The sequence below is a fragment of the Salvelinus sp. IW2-2015 genome, linkage group LG20 (genome assembly GCF_002910315.2).
Source record: "Salvelinus sp. IW2-2015 linkage group LG20, ASM291031v2, whole genome shotgun sequence".
Lineage (NCBI taxonomy): Eukaryota > Metazoa > Chordata > Actinopteri > Salmoniformes > Salmonidae > Salvelinus > Salvelinus sp. IW2-2015.
This window is the reverse complement of record NC_036860.1, coordinates 9,545,770-9,559,581: the sequence shown is the minus strand read 5'-3', so window position 1 is coordinate 9,559,581 and position 13,812 is coordinate 9,545,770. Positions and strand designations below refer to the sequence as shown.

The 13,812-nt window shown below is 44.2% G+C and overlaps 1 pseudogene; it reads right to left on the bottom strand.

Annotated features, from left to right (window-relative positions):
* Positions 1 to 772: 772 nt before the first annotated feature.
* LOC111981490 (tubulin polyglutamylase ttll6-like) lies at positions 773 to 10,343 on the bottom strand (annotated as a pseudogene).
* Positions 10,344 to 13,812: the final 3,469 nt, after the last annotated feature.

The window sequence follows — 13,812 nt, the reverse complement described above, 5'->3', positions numbered from 1 at the left end:
CAGACTTATGACTCAAGAGCAGCAGACTTATGACTCAAGAGCAGCAGACTTATGACCTCAAGAGCAGCAGACTATTATGACTCAAGAGCAGCAGACTATTATGACTCAAGAGCTGCAGACAATTATGACTCAAGAGCAGCTGACTCAAGAGCAGCAGACTATTATATGACTCCAGAGCAGCAGACTTATGACTCAAGAGCAGCAGAACTTATGACTCAAGAGCAGCAGACTTATGACTCAAGAGCAGCAGACTTATGACTCAAGAGCAGCAGACTATTATGAACTCAAGAGCAGCAGACTATTATGACTCAAGAGCAGGCAGAACTATTATGACTCAAGAGCAGCAGACTATTATGACTCAAGAGCAGCAGACTATTATGACTCAAGGGCAACAGACTATTATGACTCAGAGCAGCAGACTATTATGACTCAGAGCAGCCAACTTTTATGACTCGAGCAGCAGACTATTATGACTCAAGAGCAGCAGAGTTAATAACAGCAGACTATTATGACTCAAAAGCAGCAGACTATTATGACTCAAAACGACAAAACGGGCCTACATTGGCCACTTTCATCATGATTTTCAAAAAAATTGTTTGTGATACGAATGTAAAAGTTTCTATGTGAGAATTGCCAGAACAATCTGAGATATTTCCGGGCCTTCCTGGTGTGGAATCCCCCTATTATGACTCAGTGCTATGACTCCACAACATATATGTGCTGTGACTCTATCATGACTCAGTGAAGTGGCTACAATGACTGTGCTGTGACTCTATTGTGACTGAAGTTTTGCAGGGTCGTCACCACACCTCGTCTCCTTGGAGCGGACCTGCTGCAGCCAGTCTCTGATCCTGCGCCTCTTCCTCGGTGGCTTTGCGTCGGTCCCAGGCCCCCAGATTAATCAGCACCAGCGTGTCATACAGCCTGTCCTTCACCTCTCTGTCCAGCCTGGAGTCTGTGGTGAAGCTAATGGAGTGGTTGATCTCCACACACAAATACACAAGTACATCACACTGTACAAATACATGAGCAAGTGAGTGTGTGTGGTCTCACCTCTATCAGCCAGGGCTTGAGGCGGTGGTTGATGAGCACGTCGAAGCCCAGGATCTCGAAGTAGGCCCCGGTGGCATTGTTGGAGGTGGAGTGGTGCAGGAAGCAGACGTGGTAGCTGTGGCGGAGCACTGAGTGGGCTGAGACCAGAGCCTTGATCACCACATCCTCGATGTCGGCCCACAGCTTCCCCGTGTCACAGTGCATCGTCTCCAGGAGACGGGTCAGCGTCGACAACTTCCTGTGGGGAGGGGGAGAGAGACAGACAGAGGGGAGAGACAGAGAAAGACAGACAGCGAGCGAGACAGCAAGAGAAAGACCATTCAAAGAGTCAGACAGGAATGTCGCCACATACAGTATTGGTTGTGCACAATGTTGTCTGTGTGTGCACTGTAGACACACGTTCATTTTCACTTTATCCCCACTGTTAAGGTTCTAGAAGTTAGTTTTGTTTGGGTGGCTATAATAAGCTCGACATACCAAGGCAGTGATGAAATATGAGTGGCAGTATATCAGCCTCCTGAGTTGTGACACACGCTGCAAATAAGATTGGCTGCTTGGCCTGCTGACAAGCCTGGCTGTGGCTCCTGCATACTGATACAAGTATGGTACGGGGGACCTGGGCCGGAGATGGCCATAAGTCTCAGAGTGAGACATGACTGACAGCTCTGAGTCGTTGCTTTTAGACTGACATAAATGGATCTAGCAGCTTCATTCCGACACAGGTCGCGTAAGCATGCTCCCGGTTTTGTGACAGACATGCTTTTCTCAAGTGGATTGAGCTGTTATCCTAACGAGAGGGAAACATATATAATTTATACCTAAAAGAATAGAAGTTGTGCTTGCCTTTCCCCTCCTGGAACCAAGCACTAGTACATGTCCAAGCTAGAGGAACACATTGGTGTCAAATACAGCATCAGAGAGAAAGCCCAGGAAGACCCGTGTCAATAGATCACCATTCGCTGCTGCCAGCATTCTCGTCCCAGACAAAGTTCTCACTTTGTTTGTTAATGGCGTAGGTGGTCAGGTGCATGAAAGAGGCCAGTGTGTGAGATAGAGACTTTGTCGAAGAGGAACTAGAGAACAGGAGTACTTTCACAGTGCTTGCATGTTGGGCATTGTTGCTAAGTCTTTTATGACAGAGCTAGTAAAACGTTAGCTTGACGGGGCCATATCACTGGTAAAAAATAAATACGGTTTGAGAGGAGCAAGATTGAACACACCCATTGTAGGTCTGAGTTCAAGGACAGATGTCTATCTTATCTAAGTCCGTCTGCCTGCGTGTCTGTGTTTGATTGTGTTCCTGTTTGTCTCTGTCCCCTTGAACACGCTTACAACAGACGGACGATATACAACATATCAATACCGACAGAAAACAAATGTTACCATTTCTATGGTCCCTAACGAAACTACACAGTATGAACACGAAAGACAAATGACATTGAAATAAACATGAGATGCACACAATGTAAAACATGTTGCCCTCTCATTCCCCTTTCTGTGGGTGTGCCCATTGTGCCGTGCCACACCCCGTTGTTGCGGGTGGAGTTGTAGTGGCTGGTGCAGAAGCGGGCCAGCCGCTCCTTATACAGGAAGATACGGAAGGGGTCGAAGACGTCACCAGTACGTAGATGCACAGGTCAAACTTGAAGCCGTCAATGACCAATGGCTGTTTGTGGTGGCAGAGATGGACAAGAACAACAAATAAGAATGGCTAAGACAAAGTAGAATATCTGGAAATTATGACAAGACAGGTTGAGAAAATGGCTGTTCTGCCTTACCCTGACAACTCAGTTAATGGTTATGATGGATTATATTCAGTAACATTGAATACAATGGGAACAGGAGCCACATACATCTCAGCGGTTCCCAAAGTTTTCCGTTCCGGGGACCACCAAATCACAGTCAGAAGCTTTTGTGGACCACCATTCGTGGAGTTGCAGAATTTAAAATAAATACAATTTAGAGTCAATTTTATCAGTGAATGTAACAGTTTAAAGGCCAATTATTATTATTATTATAATGATAAACAATCTGCATTGTGAAACGTTATGTAAAATTGCTTATTATACCATTAATATTCCCTGCTGCATCTTCTTCTTCACATCTTGTAAATGCAGTACAACCCAAAAAAAAAAAAAAAGGTCAACAGCCAAAGTTCATCCTGCTCCTATTCTACTTTCATAGATGATATAGATCAGGGGTTCCCAACCACTTTCCCCCAGGGGCCTCTTTTTCACATGTAAAAAAATTGAATTTAAAAATGATGTTTATTTAGATAGAGTATATTAAATAAAACACCAGCATGAATTTGTTTAATTTGAAGGACCTAGGAAAATGTTTGTTTGAAGCTCATTTCCTGAAAGACTCATTACATCTTTTGGTAGCCTATTTAATAACAATAATAATAATAATAATGGTAATAAAATAATAAAAATCGTCATCATTAAAAAATATATATAATAAGGAAAGTTAAGTCAAGACCCAATTTCCCCAAATGTTATTCTGCTACCAAATATGTTTTAATAGGATAATTTATATGAACCCTCAATATAATTATACTGATTCTCTTTTACAGAAAGTGATTTGATCAACTGATAGTGACACTGGGAGACGAGAAGCAAGCACAGGGAGTGAACATTTAAGAAATAACGAACAAGAAACAAAACAAAGCCAGCGTCAGGATAGGGGAAACAAAACTACAGCCCCGTCAATGAGAATGGGGGCGTGCTCGGTCCTCCTTTTACTGTAGTCCACAATCATCTCCTTTGTGTTGATCACGTAGAAGGAGATGTTGCTGTCCTGGCACCACACTGCCAGGTCTCTGACCTCCTCCCTATAGGCTGTCACATAGTTGTCGGTGTGTCGTCGGCAAACTTTATGATGGCGTTGGAGTCGTTTCTGGCCATGCGGTCATGAGTGAACAGGGAGTACAGGAGGGGACTGAGCACACACCTCTGAGGGGCCCCTGTGTTGAGGATCAGCGTGGCAGATGTGTTGTTACCTACCCTTACCATGGGTCGGTAGTCATTTAGGCAGGTTACCTTAGTATTCTTGGGCACAAAGACTATGGTGGTCTGCCTGAAACCTGTTGGTATTACAGACTCAGACAGGGAGAGGATGAAAATGTCAGTGAAGACACTTACCAGTTGGTCAGCGCATGCTCGGAGTACACATCCTGGTAATCCATCTGGGTGGCCTGTCAGGAAGTCCAGGATCCAGTTGCAGAGGGAGGTGTTTAGTCCCAGGGTCCTTAGCTTATTGATGAGCATTGAGGGCACTATGGTGTTAAACTCTGAGCTGAAGTCAATGAATAGCATTCTCACATAGGTGTTCCTTTTGTCCAGATGTGAAAGGGCAGTGTGGGGTGCAATAGAGATGGCATCATCTGTGGATCTGTTGGGGCGATATGCAAATTGGAGTGGGTCTAGGGTTTCTGGGATAATGGTGTTGATGTGAGCCATGACCAGCCTTTCAAAACACTTCATGGCGACAGACTCGAGTGCTACAGGTCGGTAGTCATTTCAAATCAAATCAAATTTTATTTGTCACATACACATGGTTAGCAGATGTTAATGGCGAGTGTAGCGAAATGCTTGTGCTTCTAGTTCCGACAATGCAGTAATAACCAACAGTAATCTAACCTAACAATTCCACACTACTACCTTACACACACACACAAGTGTAAAGGGATTAAGAATATGTACATAAAGATATATGAATGAGTGGTGGTACAGAAACGGCATGGCAGATGCAGTAGATGGTATAGAGTACGGTATATACGTATGAGATGAGTACTGTAGGGTATGTAAACATAAAGTGGTATAGTTTAAAGTGGCTAGTGGTACATGTATTGCATAAAGATGGCAAGATGCAGTAGATGATATAGAGTACAGTATATACATATGAGATGGGTAATGTAGGGTATGTAAACATTGTATTAAGTGGCATTGCTTAAAGTGGCTAGTGGTACATTTTTACATAATTTCCATCAATTCCCATTTTTAAAGTGGCTGGAGTTGAGTCAGTATGTTGCAGCGGCCGCTAAATGTTAGTGGTGGCTGTTTAACAGTCTGATGGCCTTGAGATAGAAAGCTGTTTTTCAGTCTCTCGGTCCCTGCTTTGATGCCACCTGTACTGACCTCGCCTTCTGGATGATGGGGGTGAACAGGCAGTGGCTTGGGTGGTTGTTGTCCTTGATGATCTTTATGGCCTCCTGTGACATCGGGTGGTGTAGGTGTCCTGGAGGGCAGGTAGTTTGCCCCTGGTGATGCGTTCTGCAGACCTCACTACCCTCTGGAGAGCCTTACGGTTGTGGGCGGAGCAGTTGCCGTACCAGGCGGTGATACAGCCCGACAGGATGCTCTCGATTGTGCATCTGTAGAAGTTTTGTGAGTGCTTTTGGTGACAAGCCAAATTTCTTCAGCCTCCTGAGGTTGAAGAGGCGCTGCTGCGCCTTCTTCACAACGCTGTCTGTGTGGGTGGACCAATTCAGTTTGTCCGTGATGTGTACACCGAGGAACTTAAAACTTTCCACTTCTCCACTACTGACCCGTCGATGTGGATAGGGGGGTGCTCCTCTGCTGTTTCCTGAAGTCCACAATCATCTCCTTTGTTTGTTGACGTTGAGTATGAGGTTATTTTCCTGACACCACACTCCGAGGGCCCTCACCTCCTCCCTGTAGGCCGTCTCGTCGTTGTGTAATCAAGCCTAACACTGTAGTGTCATCCGCAAACTTGATGATTGAGTGGAGGCGTGCATGGCCACGCAGTCGTGGGTGAACAGGGAGTACAGGAGAGGGCTCAGAACGCACCCTTGTGGGGCCCCAGTGTTGAGGATCAGCGGGGTGGAGATGTTGTTACCTACCCTCACCACCTGGGGGCGGCCCGTCAGGAAGTCCAGGACCCAGTTGCACAGGGCGGGGTCGAGACCCAGGGTCTCGAGCTTGATGACGAGTTTGGAGGGTACTATTGGTGTTAAATGCTGAGCTGTAATCGATGAACAGCATTCTCAATGGGTATTCCTCTTGTCCAGATGGGTTAGGGCAGTGTGCAGTGTGGTTGCGATTGCGTCGTCTGTGGACCTATTGGGTCGGTAAGCAAATTGGAGTGGGTCTAGGGTGTCCGGTAGGGTGGAGGTGATATGGTCCTTGACTAGTCTCTCAAAGCACTTCATGATGACGGAAGTGATGCTACGGGCGCGTAGTCGTTTAGCTCAGTTACCTTAGCTTTCTTGGGAACAGGAACAATGGTGGCCCTCTTGAAGCATGTGGGAACAGCAGACTGGGATAAGGATTGATTGAATATGTCCGTAAACACCCAGCCAGCTGGTCTGCGCATGCTCTGAGGACGCGGCTGGGAATGCCGTCTGGGCCTGCAGCCTTGCGAGGGTTAACACGTTTAAATGTTTTACTCACCTCGGCTGCAGTGAAGGAGAGCCCGCAGGTTTTGGTAGGGGGCCGTGTCAGTGGCACTGTATTGTCCTCAAAGCGGGCAAAAAAGTGTTTAGCCTGTCTGGGAGCAAGACATCCTGGTCCTCGACGGGGCTGGTTTTCTTTTTGTAATCCGTGATTGACTGTAGACCCTGCCACATACCTCTTGTGTCTGAGCTGTAAGATTTCGACTCGATTTTGTTCTCTGTACTGAGACTAGCCTGTTTGATTGCCTTGCGGAGAGAATAGCTACACTGTTTGTATTCGGTCATGCTTCCGGTCACCTTGCCCTGGTTAAAAGCAGTGGTTCGCGCTTTCAGTTTCACGCGAATGCTGCCGTCAATCCACGGTTTCTGGTTTGGGAATGTTTTTATCGTTGCTGTGGGTACGACATCGTCAATGCACTTCCTAATGAACTCGCTCACCGAATCAGCATATTCGTCAATATTGTTGTTGGACGCGATGCGGAACATATTCCAATCCGCGTGATCGAAGCAGTCTTGAAGCGTGGATTCAGATTGGTCGGACCAGCGTTGAACAGACCTGAGCGCGGGAGCTTGTTGTTTGAGTTTCTTGTTGTAGGCTGGAATCAACAAAATGGAGTCGTGGTCAGCTTTTCCGAAAGGGGGGCGGGGGAGGGCCTTATAAGCGTCGCGGAAATTAGTATAACAAATGGTCTAGTGTTTTTCCAGCCTGGTAGCACAATCGATATGCTGATAGAATTTAGGGAGTTTTGTTTTTAGATTAGCCTTGTTAAAATCCCAGCTACGATGAATGCAGCCTCAGGGTGTGTGGTTTCCAGTTTACAAAGAGTCAGATAAAGTTCGTTCAGGCCATCGATTCGTGATGTGTCTGCTTGGGGGGGAATGTATACGGCTGTGATTATGATTGACGAGAATTCCCTTGGTAGATAATGCGGTCGACATTTGATTGTGAGGAGTTCTAGATCAGGTGAACAGAACGACTTGAATTCTTGTTGTGTTGTTATGATGATCACACCACTTCTCGTTAATCATAAGGCATACCCCCCGCCCCTCTTCTTACCGGAAAGATGTGTTTCTGTCGGCGCGGATGCATGAAGAAACCAGCTGGCTGCACCGACTCCGTTAGCGTCCCTTGAGTTAGCCATGTTCCGTGAAGCAGAGCACGTTGCAATCCCTGATGTCTCTCTGGAATGCTACCCGTGCTCGGATTTCATCAACCTTATTGTCAAGAGACTGGACATTGGCGAGTAGTATGCTAGGGAGTGGAGCGCGATGTGCCCGTCTCCGGAAGCCTGACCACGAGACCGCCACGTTTTCCCCTTTTTCGGCGTCGCACAGGGTCGCCGGCTGGGATCAGATCCATTGTATTGGGTGGAAGGCAGAACACTGGATCCGTTTCGGGAAAGTCATATTCCTGGTAGGAACGATGATGAGTTGACGTTAATCGTATATTCAGTAGTTCCTCCCGACTGTATGTAATGAAACCTAAGATTACCCGGGGTACCGATGTAAGAAATAACACGTAAAAAAACAAAATACTGCATATTTTCCAAGGAACACGAAGCGAGGCGGCCATCTCTTTTCGGCGCCGGAAGATCAAGATTTAGGCAGGTTACCTTAGTATTCTTGGGCACAGGGACTATGGTGGTCTGCTTGAAACCTGTTGGTATTACAGACTCAGACAGGGAGAGGATGAAAATGTCAGTGAAGACACTTGCCAGTCGGTCAGCGCAAAGGTCTTGCTCACATCGGCTATGGAGAGCGTGATCACACAGTCATCCAGAACAGCTGATGCTCTCATGCATGTTTCAGTGTTACTTGCCTCGAAACGAGCATAGAAGTTATTTAGCTCGTCTGGTAGGCTCGTGTCACTGGGCAGCTCACGGCTGTGCTTCCCTTTGTAGTACGTAATAGTTTGCAAGCCCTGCGACATCTGATGAGTGTCAGAGCCGGTTGTAGTACGATTCGATCTTAGTCCTGTATTGACCCTTTGCCTGTTTGATGGTTCGTCGGAGGGCATAGCGGGATTTCTTAATAGCGCCTGGGTTAGAGTCCCGCTCCTTGAAAGCGGCAGTTGTACCCTTTAGCTCAGTACAGATGTTTCCTGTAATCCATGGCTTCTGGTTGAGGTATGTAGGTACAGTCACTGTGGGGACGACATCATCAATGCACTTATTGATGAAGCCAGTAACTGATGTGGTGTACTCTACAATGCCATCAGAAGGATCCCAGAACATATTCCAGTATGTGCTACCAAAACCGCCCTGTAGCATCTGACCACTTTTTTATTGACCGTGTCACTGGTGCTTCCTGCTTTAGTTTTTGCTTGTCAGCAGGAATCAGGAGGATAGAATTATGGTCAGATTTGCCAAATGGAGAGCGAGGGAGAGCTTTGTACGGGTCTCTGTGTGTGGAGTAAAGGTGGTCTAGTTTTTTCCCCCTCTGGTTGCACGTTTAACATGCTGGTAGAAATGAGGAAAAACGGATTTAAGTTTCCCTGCGTTAAAGTCCCCGGCCACAAGGAGCGCCGCCTCTGGATGAGCGTTCTCCTGTTTGCTTATGGCCGTATACAGCTCATTGAGTGCGGTCTTAGTGCCAGCATCGGTTTGTGGTGGTAAATAGACAGCTATGAAGAATATAGATGAAAACTCTCTTGGTAGATAGTATCTCATGATAAACTGTAGACCGTACTCTACCTCAGGCGAGCAAAACTTTGAGACTTCCTTAGATATCGTGCACCAGCTGTTGTTTACAAATATACATAGACCGCCAACCCATGTCTTTACCAGAGGCTGCTGTTCTATCCTGCCGATACAGTGTATAACCCGCCAGCTGTATGTTATTCAAATCAAATTGGTCACATACACATGGTTAGCAGATGTTAATGTGAGTGTAGCGATGTGAGTGTAGCAAATTCCAAAGTCCACTGCAAGGTACAAGTTCAATAGTGTCCGTCTTCCCTCTGTCCTCTAAGAAAGAGTTTGGGATTTCCATTCACAGACATCATGCAATCAAAGGATAAGGGTATATTATCTAATGTAAAAGGTGTATCAATCTAGCCTGGTTAAACCAGATTGAATGGTGAGCAGGGCATAAAATGAACACCCGCCACCTGCCAAATGCAGGTCGATTTTGGCATTGTTGGGTAAAATGTCTACTTCACCAGCCACGTTGGCGGTTGGTCAGGACTCCACAGTGTGAGCATTTCATTTGTGAATAAAAATAGCCAAGTATGATCACATTTATAGTCAAATAAATGCTGCAGCAGCTGTTTTGTAAGTTTTTGCGCCGTTTTGTTTCATAGCTGATAAATTAAATCGCAGAGAGTCAAAGAAATACAAATCCTATATAGCCCACTCCACTTCGCGCTGCAACACTGCCTGGTTGGGAGCTATGCGCACGAGAAAAGCTGAGCCGTGGTATATTGACCATATATCACAAACCCCCGAGGTGCCTTATTGCTATTATAAACTGGTTACCAACATAAGTAGAACAGTTAAAATAAATGCTTTGTCGTACCCGTGGTATACGGTCTGACATACCGCGGCTGTCAGCCAATCAGCATTCAGGGCTCAAACCCCCCGGTTTATGGTGTAATTTTAGTGGCCCAAAAATATTTTGGCTGGTAAAAAATCTGAGTTGCTAGATTTTTTAATCTACCGGCCACAGTGGCTAGGGGACCAAAAAGTAAATTATGCCCTGATGGTGAGAGCAACATTCAGTTTGGTTTAACTAGGCTAGTGCCAATTGACTAATGGGAGCGTCATGACTCCACCGAGAGGCACCAGGTGCGGGGGAAGATGTTGTACTCCTTGGGGAAACTCTTCAGCATGCGGTTCATGTTGCGAGCCAGCATGTTCTTCCTGCTCAGCTCCATCATGCAAGGGAAGTGTGTTCTGTCTTCACATCTTTTGTCAGGCCCACACGAAAAAATACTATATTTTACTATAGTTTAAATTCTGTAGTATTACTATGGTTAAACAAAACTTGTGTTTTTGCAGACTGTAGTATACTGTAGTATTTATTACTGTTTTTGCAAATATTACCGAAGTATGCTATAGTATTTACAGTTTACTATAGTATAAATAGAACAGCTGCCTCCGGTAAGAAAAGGGGTGGTGGTCTGTGTCTATAAATACTTTCTTAAGACTTATTTTTCTTAAAACTGCATGGTTGGTTAAGGGCTTGTAAGTAAGTGTAAGGTCTATACTTGTTGTATTCAGCGCATGTGACAAATACAATTTGATTTGAATATATACACTATAGTAATTACTTTAGTGGTTTTGTAGACTGTAGTATTTACTGTAGTGATGGCGGACATTACTGTAGTTGTAACGGCTTTCTAGATCTTCCTCCTCCGACGAGGAGAGGAGAGAAGGATCGGAGGACCAATACGCAGCGAGGTATGATGACATGATAATTTATTAAACAAAACAGACGAAGACGAAAAAACGAACTATACTTGATAACTAACAAAACAACAAACGATGTAGACAGACCTGGACGTAAGAACTTACATGAAACACGAAGAAAGCACGAACAGGGAAATGACTACATAAATTAACGAACGTACAAACAAACCGAAAACAGTCCCGTATGGTGCAACATAGACACAGACACAGGAGACAATCACCCACAAACAAACAGTGAGAACAGCCTACCTTAAATATGGTTCTCAATCAGAGGAACGTCAAACACCTGCCTCTAATTGAGAACCATATCAGGCACATTAAACCCAACATAGAAACACAACACATAGAATGCCCACCCAGCTCACGTCCTGACCAACAAAACAAAGGATTAACACAATAACTAGGGTCAGAACGTGACAGTAGCATTGTCACGCCCTGGCCTTAGTATTCTTTGTTTTCTTAATTATTTTGGTTAGGTCAGGGTGTGACATGGGGAATGTATGTGGTTTTTGTAGTGTCTAGGGTGGTTGTAAGGTTTAGGGGGTTTATTAGAGTAGTTGGGTTTATGTTTAGTATAGTAGTCTAGCTGTGTCTATGGTTGAGTGTAGGTATCTAGGAAAGTCTATGGTTGCCTGAATTGGGTCTCAATTAGAGACAGCTGGTTATTGTTGTCTCTGATTGGGAGCCATATTTAAGGCAACCATAGGCTTTAGCTGGTTGTGGGGAATTGTCTATGTTGAACGTTTGTAGCCTGTGTGTGTGCACTATGTTTATAGCTTCTCGTTTGTTGTTTTTTGTATAGTTTGTAATAGTGTTTCGTTTCATGTTCATCTTCGTAGTAAAAATAAAAGAAGATGGCTTATTTTCCACATGCTGCGTTGTCCGTCTCTCCTCCACACGATCGTGACAAGCATTTACTATATTGTTTTAGTTTTATTATATTTGACAGAAGTGGGGGCTTTTCTATAACCTGTAGTTAGGACTTCAGAGCTTCTGCTCTTTTCTATAACCTGTAAGGACCACAATAAAATGGTCTATACAGGTATATTTCTCACTTATGGGTGGCACAAATTGGGATATGGGGAAGGGAAATGGTCAGGGTATACGCAAATTAAATACTGTAATATTACTATAGTTAAACTGTAGTGTTTTTGCGGATGGTAGTAGATTATACTGTAGTATTTAGTATAGTGTTCTACAGTACATTACAAAATGCTATAGTAAGTACTAGACATGATAGAGAGATACTAGTGTGTAGCATAGTATTCTACAGTTTACTACATAATTCTATAGTAAGTACTGTAGTATTCTATCATAAACTGTAGCATTTTTTTATGGAGGGGAGAGGGTAAATCCTATAAAGTCATATGCAAGGAAAACATATGCATTTAAAATTAAACTTGAAGAAAGACATTGTTAGCTAGTTGTAATGTGTAGGGCCCAAAGGTTTTTCCTGGTCAGGTCCGGATGTTAGGAAAAACTTCGGACCCAAAACCTATGAACAAGGGTTTTAGGGGACATCTTCAAACATGGTAGGCTATGTAGCGTAAATCTTAAGAAATGAATTATGGTGATACCTGGTAGCATTTCAATGCCATGCCGAGGTCCAGAGAGACTGTGATGTCAGTCCAGAAGACTGACCAGTCCTCCCCCTCTAGTGCCTCCTTCAGGCCAAACCTGCGCGCTGCACTGGCACCACAAAAGAGAAACAGAGTGCCTTCAGAAAGTATTTACACCCCTTGAATTTTTCCACATTTTATTGTATTACAGCATGAATTTCAAATTTAGAAGATTTAGATTTTGTGTCACTGATGTACATACAAATCCCATGATGTCAAAGAGGAATGATGTTTTTAGAAATGTTTACAAATGAATAAAAAATAAAAAGCTGACATTTCTTGAGTCAATAAGTATTGAACCCTTTTGTTATGGCATGCCTAAATAAGTTTAGTAGTAAAAATCTGCTTAACAAGTCACATAAGTTGCATGGACTGACTCTGTGCAATAATAGTGTTTATCATGATTTTTAAATGACTAACCCATCTCTGTACCTCAAACATACAATTATCTGTAGGGTCCCGCAGTGAATTTCAAACAGATTCAAGCACAAAGACCAGGGAGGTTTTCCATTGCCTCACAAAGAAGGGCTCCTATTGGTAAACAGGTAAAAACAAAAGCAGACATTGAATATCCCTTTGAGCATGGTGAAGTTATGAATTACACTTTGGATGGTGTATAAATACACTCAGTCACTTCAAAGATACAGGCGCCCTTCCTAACTCAGTTGCCGGAAAGGAAGGAAACTGCTCAGGGATTTCATCATGAGGCCAATTGTGATTTTAAAACAGTTACAGAGTTTAATGGCTGTGATAGGAGATGATTGAGAATGGATCAACAACATTGAAGATACTCCACAATACTATCATAAATGACAGTGTGAAAAGAAGGAAGCCGTTACAGAATAAAACATATTCAAAACATGCATCCTGTTTGCAATAAGGCACTAAAGTAATTCTGCCAAAAATGTGGCAAAGAAAGGAACTTTTTGTCCAATACAAAGCGTTATGTTTGGGGCAAATCCTACACAACACATCACTGACTACCACTCTTCATAAATTCAAGCACGGTGGTGGCTACATTATGTTATCGTCAAGGACTAGGGCAGCGTTTCCCAAACTCGGTCCTGGGGACCCCAAGGGGTGCACATTTTGGTTTTTGCCCTAGCACTACACAGCTGATTCAAATAATCAACTAATCATCAAGCTTTTATTATTTGAAACAGCTGTGTAGTGCAAAGCAAAAAAATAAACGTCCACCACTTGGGGTCCCCAGGACCGAGTTTGGGAAACGCTGGATAGGGGAGTTTTTTAGGATAAAAAGAAATGGAATAGAGCAAAGCACAAGCAAAATCTGAGAGGAAAACTTGGTTCAGTC